Source organism: Pogona vitticeps, chromosome 1, assembly GCF_051106095.1.
Source record: "Pogona vitticeps strain Pit_001003342236 chromosome 1, PviZW2.1, whole genome shotgun sequence".
NCBI lineage: Eukaryota > Metazoa > Chordata > Lepidosauria > Squamata > Agamidae > Pogona > Pogona vitticeps.
The window spans coordinates 88998113-89014905 of NC_135783.1; the positions used below are offsets into that span (position 1 = coordinate 88998113).

Consider the following 16793-nt stretch of genomic DNA (forward strand, 5'->3'; position numbering starts at 1 on the left):
ATTCTTATATATTTATTGATGGATAAATTAAACCCATTCTGTGTTTTCCTGCCTGTTTGCTTGCCAGCTCTTCTTTCTTTGAATGCTGGGTAGCCTGCAGGCCTTTCACACCTTTTTCTAATTAAGTTCTATTATCAGGCCATTTCTCAAAGGAAACCATTTGGCTCAACAGACCTGGTGTTGTAAGAAGGGTGGAGTGCATTTCTAACTGGAGAATTCATTCCGTGACTTTTCTCCATTCATATCTTAGGCCAAATATTTAGCCACGGAAAGAGTATGAATGGAACTTCCCTGGTGCTAATACAAAACACCCAAAATATTGTTGGGGACTTTTATCTAAAGAGAAAAAATAGCACAATTTTGTATCACAGCTAAATATGGACTCTGAAACTAGGAAGAGGTGGAGGGGGGGACTCTGGCTAAGTGGCTAGACGCCTTCCACACCCCTAGCAGTTGTTCAAAAGAGATTGTTGCTGAAGGCAAATTAAGTGAAAACAGAACAATCACCAGTAACTGAAATATCCATCTCATAATCTGGTCATGTAGTCAGATACCATGGTCAGATAATTCATTAGAGGCCCAAGATGGTTCCAAACCATATCTGAAACAAGTCTCTCCCTGGATGCCATGAGAATTGCTTATTCCCATATTTCCGAAATCTTTAGATGCTGCTGTTTGAGAATGTAACAACAGCCCCAACAACGGTAATGAGAGGAAATACAATATCTATATTTCTTGTTGCCCCTAAAACTATTTCCCAGTGCAAGGGCTGCAAGTCTCTGGCTTTGGCCCTGGCAATCAAATCTGGGGATTTATTTTTGAAGTCTGAGGCTTTGCCCCTGGCCGCACCATAAATGGAAGGTGGATGATCCTAGGTCATTGGGTTAATTCCCTTAGCTTTAGGAAAGTCTCTTTACCCAGGCTTCAGGTGCACCCATCGTCTTTTAGTCACTTATGCACTAGAGCTCCAGGTGATACTATAGTTTCCCCTTGACAATTTTGTCCAGTCATATCCGACTCTAGGGGGCAGTGCTTATTTCCGTTTCCAACCCATAGAGCTAGTGTTTGTCCGAAGACAATTCTCTGTGGTCACGTGGCCAGCGTGACCAGACATGGAACGCCGTTTACCTTTCCACTGAGATGGTACCTATTTATCTACTTGCATTTTTGCATGCTTTCAAACCGCTAGGTTGGCGGGAGCTGGGACAAGCGACGGGGGCTCACTCCGTAAAATTTGCTTTTGCTGCGAGCATCTCAGATGAATGACCCCCAATGCAGCATTCATCTAAGAATTTGAATTGTGTGAACTGGATCTTGAGGTAGTGCCATTTGTTTTGGACTATCATTTAGAACAGAAATCATGTTTTGCAAGCATAGATCCCTTCATAGCCACTGCTGAACAAGTCCTGTCTTTCCATCTGTGATTTGTCCGAGTATTAGAAGGAGGGAAGTTTTCTGTCCTAACATATTTATGAATGATGGTGCAACTTCACATTTGATCTTAGGTTGTGGCAACTATGACAGTTTTACTGTGGCATTTGAATTCCTCTCTTCTGTGACACTGTGTGCCAAACAGGATGCTACAGCTAACATTGTCAATAGAAAGGAAGAAGTCTTTAGAGGTCAAAGACAGACAGTTTTTTTCTAGGATAACATTTCCTTACTTCTGAAAATAAGTAGAATGTACTGTTGGTTACATCGAAAAAGCAACTCTTATTTGCATCAGGGCACGGTCACACCAGCAAAATGTTTCCCAATTCTTCTGCATTGATTTTGATCATCATCATTATTAATTTTTGGTGGTCAAATGATGCACAACCATTATCAGATCTTTTGGTCTGCCTCCACGCTATCTCCCAATCTCCATGCTATCTCTCAAATCCCTCCCACAAGAGGTTTCTCATTTCGTTGCACCCACTTGTGAGTGCAATGACAAATAAATTTCTTATGTCTTATGTCTTCTACATTTTTTTTGTGGGATCCATTGTGCAACAAGTGCAGTGGGGGCCTGTCTGTACAGCTGTACCAATACTTTTGCTGGCAAGCTGCCTTGTGTTGCTTCTACTAGTGATGTTATTTGCCTGTATGTCCCTTTGATTTTTAATTTTTTTTTTTTAGTGAGCAGAGTATCAGTGTGTTGAAAAAATGTTATTGGCCTCTGCGTTTCACTTATTTGCAGATCCTTCCACCAGGTGGCGCTTCCTTCCCAGAGGGAATTACAGTGGACCCTCGACTTACAGACGGCTCCACTTACAGACTTTTCAAGTTACAGACTTCTCTGGCCGCAAAATTTAGGTTCGACTTGCAGCCGGAGAATCAACCTACAGACTGGGAAAAAAACCAAAATGGAACAAAAACGGCCGGTTATGGATTAATTGGTTTTCAATGCATTGTAGGTCAATGGAGCCTCAACCTACAGACTTTTCGACCTGCAGCCACTGTTCCAATACGGATTAATTCCGGAAGTTGAGGGTCCACTGTATTCCAGTACTGAAGAGTAGCCAGTCATAGCACATCAAATTTAGGGAAATATTGCGGTAATTCAAAAGCACATGAAAACGCAAACCCCAGGATATATGTCACATAATTGCAACGTGCGATTGCTCAGAGAGTAAAAGATGCGAGAAAACAGGAGGATATTTTGCTGATGTTACCATGGCCTCTGTCAGGACTGGGGCCTTGCTGGAACCCAGCAATTTTAGTGCATGCAGGATCGCCCCCATCCCTCTGGGGAGAACTGCTCTAAGGACTGCAGGACTGGGCCCTTTCTCTGCAGCTGTTGCCCAGCTCATCAGGACTGCCACCTGGGGAAGCTGAGGACTGGGCTATCTAAGAACAGGCTTTTCCTGCAGGCCCTTGCTTCAGCAAGAAGGTCTCTGGCTGTGCTAATATTCCTGGCTTGTCTGGCTGCTTTGTCTGTCAGCCTCCTTGTTCCTTCCTTGCCTTTCCTCCATCCCTAAACCCTGCTGCCTTGATATGGCTCCTCCTGGCTTTGACCCCTGGACTGTCTGACCATGATTTGCATCATTCTTCTATCCAGGTGCTGTTTGGATTCAAACCCCCAGCTGGTTGGTTTCTGCTTGAGCTATGGGGTTGGCTCTACCTTGTTCCTGTGATCTTGCTCTGGACTGGGTCCTGGTGCCTCTTCTACTGAACCCTGACAGCCTCACTTTTAAAAATAAGTTCCTTATAATCTTGCACTCCTAAATAGTTATTCATTTATGGGTATGTTACTTATACTTCTTTACTTCCCAGCACTGGCACTGCACACACTATTTTGCAAATGATGTTGTCTATGATATCACAAGAGTCCCACCCATAGGATATCCCAGTGACCTTCACCTAGACCTTGGGTTTTGGCCCCATGATCCCAGGAAACTCTTGACCTGGCAGCACTACAATGCTTGTGTTGATTGTACAGCATAATGTATTTCTTAAGAGAGTGATACTCTTCAGCCTCCCATACTACCATGTTCAAATTCTTAACAATTTGAAAATCTGCAACAACATTTCTGCTGCAGGACAAGCCTATCCAAGTATGACTTACACAACAAAAATTATTGTTTCTTTCTCAGAACGTATAATTAATTCTTTGAGACGGCCAATTACGGTGAAACAGGAAAACCCAAACTCTTATTCGGGCCATTATCTTTAATTCTGCAAGATTTCACATTTTAATGACCTAGCAAAACATCGTGCCACTCCACACAATGTTTTGGACCTCCCAGGTTTGATTCTAAATAAGCAAATACTAATCTGGGCTTTTTAAAAGTTGAGTTACAAATCCCCAAATTATTCAGCTTTTAGAAATGAAACAGACAGCTCATGGAAGAGCATGAACACAGATCTACAGAGGAGGGTGAGATACAAGGGTAAGCATTTCGGTAGGACAGTGTTTGCAGCTTCTGTAGATTATTCATTGGCATCCTGGGTTTGGAAGCATATCTAGTTCTTTTGGTTTTGCCCCTTTGGCACCTGAATGTTAGCATATGAAAGAATCTTCCCCTGATTTAGAAAGAAAAAAAACTCACTGTGTATATTTGCAAGTGTGTGCACACAGCTATTTTTCTTAACTTCTGAATTTTATTGTCCATGATGCAAATAATAGTTGATTCAAACATACCTGTACCTTTGTTTTTAGATCCAAGGTCATCTTCTGTTACTACTTTCAAATTGTGGCATATGCAATCTAAATGGAAGGAGGTGAAAATATGGCATTCTGCATGTATGTGGTTGCCAGGTTTAAGGGCACCAATTCAAGTCTCAAAGAACTGCTATGCTTGGGTCTTTAGGCCAGAAGACAGACATGTCTCCAGGTAAGCAGTGCTGAAGCAGCAGAATGTGAGATTTTTGAATTCGAGATCATTTTAAAGCCTAGATGACTAACTTAATTCATTCCTAGATGGCTCAATGGATCATGGTAAAGGGGCTTATATGTGTGTTTTGCTTGTTCAGCGTTAACACTCCAAAGATGGAAGTCATGATGTGAGAAGTCCAAGGAGACAGTTGGTGTGCATTAATCTTCAGAATCATGGCTTCTTGAATAAGCACCGGCAACAGCAAAACAGGGCCGAGAAAAATAAATATCTGTGGCCTCATGGTGAGCGTTCCCCAAGTCCACACATCGGTGTTGGGCTTGGAAAAAATCCCCATGATTCACGTGTTCTGTATGTAGGTAAGGCTGTACAAATATGTCAGCCCAAATAGGAATGCCAGAAACTGTCACAGCTGTTGGATACCGTTTCACATCTGCAGAAGAAACCAGTTTGTTTGTTTGTTCCTGGAGCTGAGGTCTAAAGCCATTTTTTGTTCCTGGATACCTGTCATGCCCATCTCCACAATCAGCTTGCCAGAATTAGTTTTGGCCTGACCGTTTCCTGACCCACCCCTCTGACATCAGACGGGCTTGCCTTCTGGTCTCAGGTTTTTGCCCCTGAATCTCAGAGAATGGAATGCTGATGATCTGCCAATTCTAGGCAGGAAATATCAAAATGTTACGAGATTCATTCATTCATTTCTAATTCCCCAATTATGTTTATAAGCATAATTGGAGAATTAGAACTCTTGTTTGATAGAAGTGTATACCAATGAACAGCAGTCTCTTATTTGCTTGTAGTAAGGATTTTAGGATTTCTTTTGATATTCTTTTTTAACAGTTCAGACAAAACCCTTCTATTTCTAGGATTTTTTTTCTTATTTAATTGTCAGCAAACAATTGTGACTTGTATCAAATTTATGGTCAATTACCCAAAGCAACTCTTTGACTTAATTTAGTCTTGTGGGGTGTCCTTTATTCATACCAACATAGGAGAAAATAATGATAAAATGAATACTAAACTTATTTGCAGAAACTATGCTGTAATTCAGTCAAAACTGTTAAAATGAGAAGCCGACATCTTACTTTTCCTTTCTCTGTTTCAGCCTTCACCTGTTATCCTTTTGCTATCATGTGGTACATGGAAAACCAATGAAGTATTCTGAGATAGCAGGGAGCTTGTATTGTCCTATTTGGTCACTATTAACTTAGGGCTTGTCTACATGGGCAAGTGGGGTGGATCAAGCTAAATAGGGTCAGTCGGAGGTCTGGTATGCCGTCTGGTGCAAATCCTTGCATCCGAATGGCATGTGGACCTCAAAGGACCCTATTTGGTCCACAGCAGGCTGCTGTTAATTTGCCAGTGTCATGAAGTGGCTTAATAAGACAGACACGTCCGGATACAGGCAAATTAATTCCTCAGTTCCTTGGAGGGGCAAAGAAAGTGAAAAAAAAAGTGTTTATTTTGCAGCGCCTTCCAGAAGCTTTTGTTTTAAAAGTGTGGTCAACGTGTTTTCTGCAGCTCCAGAGCATAGAACCTGGAGTAATAGATTCAAATGATGAGAAACAAGATTTCGTTTGTTAGGAACAACTTCTTGACAGTAAGAAGGTTTTAACAGTGAAATGGACAGCCTCAAGTCAGTGGACTCTCCTTTCTTAAATGTTTAAAAACAAAATGGATGACCATCTGTCAGAGATGCTATTAGGTGTGGACTTTCCACTTTCTTCCTGCTTTCTTATAGGGGTTGGACTTAGTGACCCTGGGACTCCTTTTCAGTGGACAAGATTTCCATGAATATATATCAGGGCCAGTGGACTTATTCCCACATTCTACCTCCTGTGATTTTGCCCATGGGGGCAAACATCTGTATAGGGATCTGGTTTTGGTTTAGTGCTTAAGAAGTTCCAGTTTTTGTTATTCTACTTAGCCCTGCCCTTGGGCCACAAAATTCTTCATCACTGTCCTAGTTTTTAGATGACAGCAAATGCCCTTGTCATAAGAAAGTTTAATCAATGTTTTCATAAACTCATTCCAGTTCTAAGATTCATGAAGCTCATTTGTATATATAATACATAGACAATTCATCATTTGATTAAAAAAAGTGAGAAAGATATGCACAACCTTGAAGCAGTTTTGCCTCTATTTATATTTCCCTTAGGTACAAGACCCATATTGCTGTCCTCTTTTATTTTTCCAATTTCCGCAAGGACAAGAATACATTTCTTGCAGTAACTTACTGGAAAACTAGAATGCTGTAAAAATTGGATGCTGCTGTGATTCAAAAGAGAAAAATGTTGAGAAGATGCTAATATTCTAGTTCAGTGGGGAAAGCCTAAATGCTTCGAGCTATGGTTTTTTGGAGTTGTTGGATAATTCACCTGCTATACATGAATCTTTAGAATGATTCTACACTATACAACTGTATAACATAGAGGTGTACAGGTGCATTTATGTAATGTCACATAGGTGGTAGCTTTTTTAGTGGTCTCTTCTTGAACAATTGGGATTGGGAATTTTGATTTCTTGAACTAAAAATCCTGTCATTCTCTATTCTGGCAGTTCTACCTGTCAGACATTTGACAGACACTTAAATGGGACGTCCATGGGGAAAGGTGTCAACTGGAAGGCTTTGAGACTGAGCTAGGACTAGCTCCACTTAGCTTCCTGTTCAAAAAGAAAGGTCCCAGCTAGCACAAGGATAAGAAGAGGGAGATGGAATGGAGCTAGGCCAAACATAGACTTAGGCTGGGGCCATTTTTCCGAGATGAACCGTATTGAGATATCTGTAAGGTGTTGGTGTACCACAGTACCAGGTAGAATTTCCAGCATAGAGAATTATGGGATTTTTAGTCTAAGAAATCTATAATCCTATTCCTAGTGGCTACTATGATATAATGGTTTTACTTTGTAGCCAAATAATAGATGTGTGAGTGCATGTATGCAACAAAAAAGCTAATGAACTAAAAAGGCTGGGATTTCCCTCCTTTTCTGGTCCCAAGTAGCATGAATGGCCCAAGTGCTTGTCCCCCTGCTCCCTCTTCCCATTTACCTCTGGCATCTTCAGTGCTCCAGCATTATCCAAATATCAGTGAGCCTAGGCACTGTATTCCTATAAAAAGGTAAAGGTAAAGGTTCCCCTTGACAATTTTTGTCCAGTCATGTTCGACTCTAGGGGGTGGTGTTCATCCCCGTTTCCAAGCCATAGAGCCAGCGTTTTGCCCGAAGACAATCTTCCATGGTCACATGGCCAGTGCAACTCAGACACGGAACGCTGTTACCTTCCCACCAAGGTGGTCCCTATTTATCTACTCGCATTTGCATGCTTTCGAACCGCTAGGTTGGCAGGAGCTGGGACAAGCGACGGGTGCTCACTCCGTCGCATGGATTCAATCTTACGACTGCTGGTCTTCTGACCCTGCAGCACAGGCTTATTCACTCATGCCTTATTCTGACATCTGTTTTTGAGGATGGAGGTGGAATTCATGAGACACTCAGTTTTAAGATGCTCAGTCATGAATGGGGAAGAAAACTGATAAATTAACATTTCATCTTGAAATTACCTATTGTGGGCTTTCAAACCTTTAGGTGAACCAAAACTCAGTTATCCTTCAAAATTTGCATTTGACCAAATTTTGTTGTGGAGGGGTGTAATAAAAAATGCAAACAAGCATGCTTATATTAGAGAAGTGTTAGGGGAAAGTACATTATAGTGCATATATTGCTGATGGCAGCCACTTCATATTAGCAAACCTGCTCACAAAAATTGTGTATATTTGTCACAACTGCCCACATTGTGCATATATTAGGCAAAGCACTTATGAAAATGTACATTAATTTGTTTATTTCATGCAGACTTAAAACCAGTTTCAAACATTTGGGATGAATGACATTTAAGACTGGGAAATTCTCAGACATGACAAACCGAACCTAGGGCTAGTAAACTGAGAAACTGAAAGTGGCAGGTTTCTTCCTTCCCAGTCTGTCATTGGCACGTCATTCTGGCTTTTGGCCACTAGGTGGCAACAAATATGAACCATTCGAAATATTAGAATTTTTTCTGTGTCCTCTTGATTGTAGGTAGAATTTGTATACTGTTTGGGAACAGGGAAGTTCATGGCTCTGGACAACACGAACCTGTTGACAAATAGGGCTACTGCGTGTTATGAGGCATACACAGGGGGCGGATGTTTACCTGCTATTGCAGTAACATCAAGTTTTGTACAGAGATCAGAAGATTAACATATCCGCATCTGTGTTTATACACAATGAGAAGCAGGGGAGGAAGAGCAGGCAAGATTGTTCTGAGACACAGTTTTGAGTAAAGCAAGTTTGCTAGGATGTAGACAGAAAAAGTTATTGAATTTCAAAGACTGAAAGTAAACTGTTCATTGAGTCCAAATTACCGTCTTAGAGTGCAGTCAGACAATTATATCTCCTCGGACAATTCCAAAGACTTCCTGGTCTATTCTCATCCTTCTTTTTTCTTTTTGTACTTGAGAAAAGCAGAGATGTTGATAGGGATACTGCAGTTGCCTTCGCTATGTTTCTTAAATTCTTGACTCAAATCCTGGAGATGGCCAGGAGTGCCTTAGCACAGCTAAAACTAGTGCACCAGCTGTGTCTGTTCCCGGAGAGGTCGGATCTGGCTGAGGTGACACATGCTTTAGTTGCATTTCAACTGGATTACTGTAATGGGCTCTATGCCTTTGGAAAGTGTTGAAAAACTCAAGTGGGTTCAGCGTGCTGCAGCCAGATTGCTAATTGGGGCTGGTTACAGGGAACATATAACTCCCCTGCTACAACAAGCTCCACTGGCTGCCGATCCATTTCCAGTCATAATTCAAAGTGCTTTAACCTACAGAGCCCTAAACGGCTTGGGCTCAAGCTATCTAAAAGGCCACTTCTACCTCTATGAGCCTGCCCAGGCTTTAAGATTATCAGGAGAGGCCGTCCTCTGGGTTCCACCACACTCACAAGTGCATCTGATGGGGACAAGGGAGAGAGCCTTCTCTCTTGCTGCTCCCAGATTTTGGAACTTCTTCCCATCTTTGCTGTCCTTCCACAAGCAGACAAAGGCCTGTCTCTTCAGGCAGACTTTCCTTTAAATGAGTGGTTGACCAACGGGTTTTTTTTTTTTTAAAAAAAGGTTTTATTTTAAATCATTGTTTTACTTTTGTTTTTAATGTTGCTTTTATTTATGAGTTCTAATATAACTGCTTAATGCTTTTTAATATTGTAATTATTTAACCTTTAACTTTGTTTCTTTTAATACTGTAAAGTGCCTTGGATATTTTAGGAGAAAGACGTCATACAGATACATTAAATAAATAAAAATTGATTAATTAATGTGGAACTCCTTGTTCTATTTCTTCTTGTAATTTCTGTTCTGTTGCATTGACATTTGCCACAAACTCATTAGAGATTCTAAGATTTGTCAGGTTGAAAAATCCAAGCAATGATTACCTTGGTCCCAAGAGAAATTACTGTACACAACCAGAGGCAGTTCTTGAATTCTACTTCAAAACACCAGAGAGGAGGTGATCTGAGGGCTATGGACATCTTTGCTTTGCACATTCTTTGGAAAGTGACAACTTCAGCTTGTTCAGTTATGTTTAAATATCCTTCTGGTCCTCAAACTTCCTTTCAAATGATGAAGATTCCTCACATTCTTCTTTTTCCTTGTGACCAAGTGTGGATTTGAACTTGGGTCTTCTGAGTCTTACGGCCACACTTTAAGCACAGTATCACAGCACTTTTAAAGGACATGATGCCACACCACTGTGTCATGGTGCCACCCATGCTGTGAATTTCGGCCCAGTGAGGCCCTCATATTGTTTACAGATGGCAAGGCGGTTATGCCCGTCTGATAAAGTGGTAGAATACAAGGAGCCAGCAGCCATGGAGTAGCAACAGCTGTGGGAGTTGCCTAAAATCATACCAAACCAAGACCTGAAAAGGCAAAATGTACTAGATACCTGATGTGTTATGGCAATCACAGCAAACTGATTCAGAATAGCAAATATAATGTCTTAATTATCATGGGCTGGAAGCCTATATGAATGTGTTTAGAAGATTAGCCGGGGAACAAGCCTCCTATTGTTTCTTTGTTAAAATAATTGCCAGTGTGATCTACACAGTGCAATTCCCCATGCTAACCCTTGTTTGCATCCTATCAGCACAGTAATTTATTCGATCCAAGTACTGTAGTCATTCATATTCATATCATTTTCTGACCAATTAATTTTCTATGTAGCTTCCTCCAACACAAAAGACTTGTCTTTGTCCAAGGCAGAGTTTGGAAGGAATGTTTTGGAAGTAATGACATAGCTTGTAATATGTTACCTACACTGTTTCTTTAAGTTTTTAACTAATCTTACAATTAGTGATGCCTTTTTTCTCCCTTCCTTTCTTTTTCTTTGCATAAGGAATCTCATTCTGCTTAAAGGTCCTTATGGATGATTTAAGGCAATTTGGGTCCCTGCTCTATTTTTCAGGCTTTTTAATGGATAAAATGTTTATAGAAGAATAGAAAGTGTACCATGACTTTTTTAAAAAAGTAATGATTAATACTGACATAGTACTTTTTAGACATGTTGTAAAAAGCCCTGGTCCAAGGTGGGAAGAGGCAGTTGATGTCATGCAAAAGGTACCTGTCCTGCAACATGATCATTAAAAATCCATGTTAATGCTATCTAGCTGGCTGGATAAGTTCAATGAGTTAGGTATCTGGCTGCGGAGCCAAACTTGGAAGCCCCAGTGTGCCTCCTGTGAGTAGAGCCAGCCTGTATGGCTTTGGACAACTGCACAGTCCCAGGGTGTCCCTAGAAGAAGGGAATGGCAAACCATTTTTGAGTACTCTCCCTAGGACACCCAGAAAAGGTTCAGCATGAGTAATAATTGACATGATGGTACATGATTAGTGGGAGCTACCTACTGGGAGCTTTTCCTCAGGTTCATAATGAGCAACTCAGAATATGGAGAGAGGTGAACATGAAGCTAGAAGATAATACTCAACCCGAGTCTAAGCAGCTTCATTGGCGTGGATGTGCTTCCACGTCCTCCTCTTTTTTAAGCTTCTTCTCTGCTTATAGCTTGTTGACATCCACAAAGAATGGCCTCTTTACTCCAAGTATAATCTCATCAGTAATATCTTTATTTCCATCCAGATAAAAACAACAGAAAGCCAGTGTACATCCAGTTGCTGAAATAATAGTTTAAACAGTCCACTTAACAGGTAAGTATCTGTAAAACAACACACAGAGGCTAACATATCTTTATTCTGCTGTGTTCTTTCTCTTTTGTAGACACTGTACATATAAATACAGCAGAAACAGAGCCCGAGAGGAACTGAGTGAGCTCAAGTGGTAGAAAAGAGAGAGAATACAGCTTAAATTTCCATTTTTATATCTATGCATTGATACTTCAACTAAGGCTGATACTGAGCTATTAATGCTTTTATAGACATGTAGTTCTCATCTGTCAATGACAATAGCACTTTGTTCAATACATCTAATATGTCTTCCCTCTGCCCCACCCACTCCACCAACCCCAGGAGGGGCTGCTAGATAGCTCAGTGGTTTAGGCATCTGACTGCAGAGCCAGAGATTGGGAGTTTGATTCCCCCCCCCTACCCCTGTGCCTCCTTGACAGGGGTTGGACTCGATGACCCATAGGGCTCCTTCCAGCTCTGCAGTTCTAAGATTATTATTTATTATTAACAGCTAGGCATAAGAGGAATGGAGATGTTCTCCTGGATTGTGTGTGAGACACACAACTTGAAATTGAAGGAGGGACTTATTAATTAGCAGCACTGCTGATGATATCATTCCCACTATGCAGACAGGATCCTGAACCCTTTCTTTGTAGTGTCCTTTCTGTTTCTTATTTGGCACCTCCACCTCCGATTAAGAATAGCCTTCTGGACAAGTGCTGGGAGTGTTGTGTGTATGTGTGTGTTATATGCCAACATGCTGAAATTAACTTATAATGACCTTAACAGGGCTTTCAAGGTAAGAAATATTTACAGGTTTCACATGCCTCCAGTGAGTTTACATGGCTGAGTGGGAATTTGAAGCTGGTCTTTTAATCCATCACTCTGTTCACTACACCAGACTTGGTGGATTTTGTATACTAACCAGGAATTCTTCTCTTTTTAAAATATAGTTATGGGACAGATCAAGAGCATGTGGCCCTGCAATGTGTAGCCTGTATAATTAAAAATTGTAAACCGCCCGGAGAGTGCTTGTAGCACTATGGGGCGGTATATGAGTCAAATAAATAAATAAATAAATAAATAAATAAATAAATAAATAAATAAATAAATAAATAAATAAATAAATAAATAAATAAATAAATAAATGTTGCTGGATTCCAGCTCCCATCACCCCCCACCATTGACCATGTTGTCAAGGATTGAAGGGACTTTCACTTCAGCACCATCTGGAAAGTCAGATTCTCTGTCCCTCCGTTTTGTAAAAGGACGTTTGTGCTCTTCATTTTTCATATTTATGTGTAAGCTAATTTTTTTACTTGTATGAAATGCAGTATGACATTTACAATATGCAGATACATGTTATTTCTCTTTTAAAGATCTATTTTTGCATTTGTTGGGTAGATACGGACACGTGTGACTTTGTATGATACATGTATGAACATGGACAGCAGGCAATACAACACAGCTCAAAAATATTGAGTCAGTTGCTGTGGCAATAATCACTAGATCAATCAAAAATCCACAAGTACCTGTAGTCTGATCAGACTTTTTTAAATGATTTGCAATGACTAGGGTTCATGCTGGCTTTAGTTGTTTATAAGTTCTGCCTTTCCCACTCTTGCAGCAAATCCTTGCTTGCTTAGCTGTCAGAACAGGTCTCTGGTAATAAGAATTGCCCAAGGGGATAAACATGACACAACTGCATAGGTAGGCATTTGACAGGTGTTTGCAATATTTCACAACTGGGTGTGAGAAGACCAATACAGAAGATAGGATCTGGTTGCTATGCATCCTGGGGAGATGCTCCTTTTGTTTTGGGGTTTCCGTACCTTTTTTGTTTCCCTTTTTAAAGCTTCTGGCAAGCACTTGTAAATACTGTACGGGTTTTTTTTTTAAAAAATGTTTTTCTTTTTCACTTGTTTTGCCCTATTTTCCTAGAAATGTGTTTAATTGTTAGATTTCTCATTCATATCAATTTCTTTCTTTGTTCCTTTGTTGCTGAATTTCTGTAGAGCATGTTCCAGGTAAAATAATGGCCAGGTAAAAGTGGAACAACCCCAGCAAACAAGTAAGTGAACAGAATCATAAACAGAAGAAGGATGGAGCCATTTTAAAATGTTTCCAGTCTGAAATCCTTTGGTGCTGAAGGAACCCAACCCAAGTTAGTTTCCCAAGTCAATGCTGATACAGTATTGCTGGTTCTTCAGCTTTGTGCAGGAGAAGAAGCCTGGTGAATCCATTCAGTTCTCTCTGGTCAAGAAGAGAAGTGGCATTTCAACACAAAATGGAAAGTTGCAAAGGTGAAAACATTGAGGAAAAAAAGAGAAGCTGGAGGTGGGAGGGTGGAAATAGAAGGGCATTCGTATAATACTACTAGCAGTTGCTGCCGTTCCCAACTCCTGTTTATAGGGAACACTAAACAGGTCTCGGAGAGTAGCATCAGGAGTAAAGACACTTCTTGCATTAACATCTCCTGTACCTATCAAAGATGAAAGAGAGAGTACCAAACAAGTGCTGCTGCTAAAAACTGCTTCCGGCCACTTCAGTATTTTTTTTTTAAAGTGTACTCGTGCAATTTCTAAATAATATAATTGTGGAAATAACTAAACAGAGCCTGGAGACAAAGCAAGTTCTGTAAAAAAATGCAGGCATATATATAAGAAGAGAAAGAGAGTCCCTTATAATCTACTTTTTGAGCATGAATGTTGTAGAGGTTGTCTTGGAAAATAAATGGAGATAGCAACGCCATCCTCTAAGCACAGGAGAGAAACTCCAATTATGCAAGCATATCCCCACCACCACTTTTTCAAGAAAAGCATTAAGAAGTACCCTGCCTTTCCTGTGTCTTAGGTCTTCATGTCCGTCATCTGGTTTATCACTTTTTGCTAAAATATAATTGCCAAAATCTTATCGATGTCTGTATAAAGCTTGTGTGAAATATCTTAGCTAACGACTGAGGTACTGAGGTTCATTTTGGTTGCATGCCTGGTCAATACACTCTCTTATTCCATATGCCTGTGGTATATTAACAAGAATTCAGAAAGGTATTGCAAGTTGCAACTTTAAGGTAATGTATGGTTTGGTTAATTTCCTTCTTTTTAAAGGTTAGGAACTATGCCCAATGTGTGACATGCACTTATTCACCCAGTTATTGAAGGAAGGAAAGAAGGAAAAAGAAGATGGAAGCAACACTAAGAAATCGTGGAGGGAAGATTTGTTGTTCTTGTTGTGCCATCCTATGTGCCATCCTGTAACTTCCAATTTATGGTGACATTATGAATATGTGACCTCTGAAATGTCCTGTCATTAACAGTCCTGCTCTTGCCAACTCAAGGCTGTGTTTTCTTTATGGAATCAATCTACCTCATATTTGGTCCTCCTCTTGCTGCCTTCATATTTTCCTAATATTACTGTCTTTTACAACAAATCTTGACTTCTCATAATGTGCCCAAAGTACAACAGTCTCAGTTTTACCATTTTTGCCTCTGGAGACAGATCAGACTTGACTGGATTTAAAACCAAAGCAAAACACCACTTAATTGTTTTCCAGGTGCTTCAGGGTATCCACAAAGACCTCTTCCAGCGTGTGTGTTTAGTCGTTTAGTCGTGTCCGACTCTTCGTGACCCCATGGACCAGAGCACGCCAGGCCCTCCTGTCTTCTACTGCCTCCCGGAGTTGTGTCAGGTTCATGTTGGTTGCTTCGCAGACACTGTCCAGCCATCTCATCCTCGGTCGTCCCCTTCTCCTCTTGCCATCACACCTTCCTAACATCAAAGTTTTTTCCAAGGACTCTTTTCTTCTCATGAGATGGCCAAAGTACTGGAGCCTCAGCTTCAGGATCTGTCCTTCCAGTGAGCACTCAGGGTTGATTTCCTGCAGAACTGATAGGTTTGTTCTCCTTGCAGTCCAGGGGATTCTCAGGAGCCTCCTCCAGCACCACAATTCAAAGGCATCAATTCGTCGGCGGTCTGCTTTCTTTATGGTCCAGCTCTCACTTCCATACAACACTACAGGAAAAACCATAGCTTTGACTATTCGGACTTTTGTTGGCAAGGTGATGTCTCTGCTTTTCAAGATGCTGTCAAGATTTGTCATCGCTTTCCTCCCAAGAAGAAGGCGCCTTTTAATTTCAGGGCTGCTGTCTCCATCTGCAGTGATCATGGAGCCCAGGAAGATAAAATTTGACACTGCCTCCATATCTTCCCCTTCTATTTCCCAGGAGGTGATGGGACCAGTGGCCATGATCTTAGTTTTTTTGATGTTGAGTTTCAGACCGTTTTTTGCACTCTCCTCTTTCACCCTCATTACAAGGTTCTTTAATTCCTCCTCACTTTCTGCCATCAGAGTGGTATCATCTGCATATCGGAGGTTGTTGATATTTCTTCCGGCAATCTTAATTCCGGCTTGGGTTTCTTCCAGTCCAGCCTTCCGCATGATGTGTTCTGCATATAAGTTAAATAAGCTGGGGGACAATATACAGCCTTGCCGTACTCCTTTCCCAATTTTGAACCACTCAGTTGTTCCATGACCAGTTCTAACTGTTGCTTCCTGTCCCACATATAGGTTTCTCAGGAGACAGATAAAGTCCAGCAACATGTTTCAAATGAATTGATTTCCCCCTGTCATCTTTCTTTATTATCCAGCTTTCACATCCGTACATGGGTAATTGGAAATACAATCCTGTTGATCCTCTTGGCCTTGGTCTCCAGTGTCACATCTTTACACTTGATTGTTTTGTTTAGTTCTTTCATACCTGCCATTCTGATTCTCAGTTTCCATTTGCTTTGGTGATTGAAACAAGGTATAGGATATCTCTAACAATTTTGATTTCTTCATTGTCAACATTAAAGTTATGTGGTCCGGTGGGCCAGATAGGCGGGGTATAAATAAAATAAATAAATAAATATGTAGTTCTGCAGCCATGATTTTGTCTTCTTAATGTTCTGTAGTCCTGCTTTTGCACTTCCTTCTTTCAGCTTCACTAGGAGGCATTTCAGGCAATTGCTGGTTAATTATTAAAGTTCCTTTTCACCAGTTCACACTTCATCTTACTCTGAATCTAGTCCCACTTTCTGCAATATATGTTTTGGATATAGATTGAACTGAAAGGTAGATAAAATGCATCCAGGTCTGACACCGTTGCTTATGGGAAACTCTTTTGTTCTCTATATTCTGTCCTAACAATTGCTTCTTTTTGACATTGTAGGTTATGCATCACGATAGTCAGGTGTTGAGGCACAGCCATTTTTAACAGTCCATACCC

The 16793-nt window shown here is 40.7% G+C and overlaps 1 long non-coding RNA gene across 5 annotated transcripts in view; it reads left to right on the forward strand.

Moving 5' to 3' along the window:
• LOC110079203 (uncharacterized) overlaps window positions 1-14648 on the forward strand; it is a 35959-nt gene extending 21311 nt beyond the window's left edge. For 2 of the 5 annotated variants that reach the window (XR_012086300.2, XR_012086302.2), the window contains exons 2-3: window positions 4142-4316; window positions 4456-5395. This is a non-coding gene — a long non-coding RNA (uncharacterized LOC110079203). Of the gene's footprint in view, window positions 1-1813; window positions 3226-4141; window positions 4317-4455; window positions 5396-11482; window positions 11551-13541 lie in introns of those variants that run through there. The other 3 variants (XR_013540642.1, XR_002300580.3, XR_002300579.3) reach the window with 3 other exon arrangements.
• Window positions 14649-16793: the final 2145 nt, after the last annotated feature.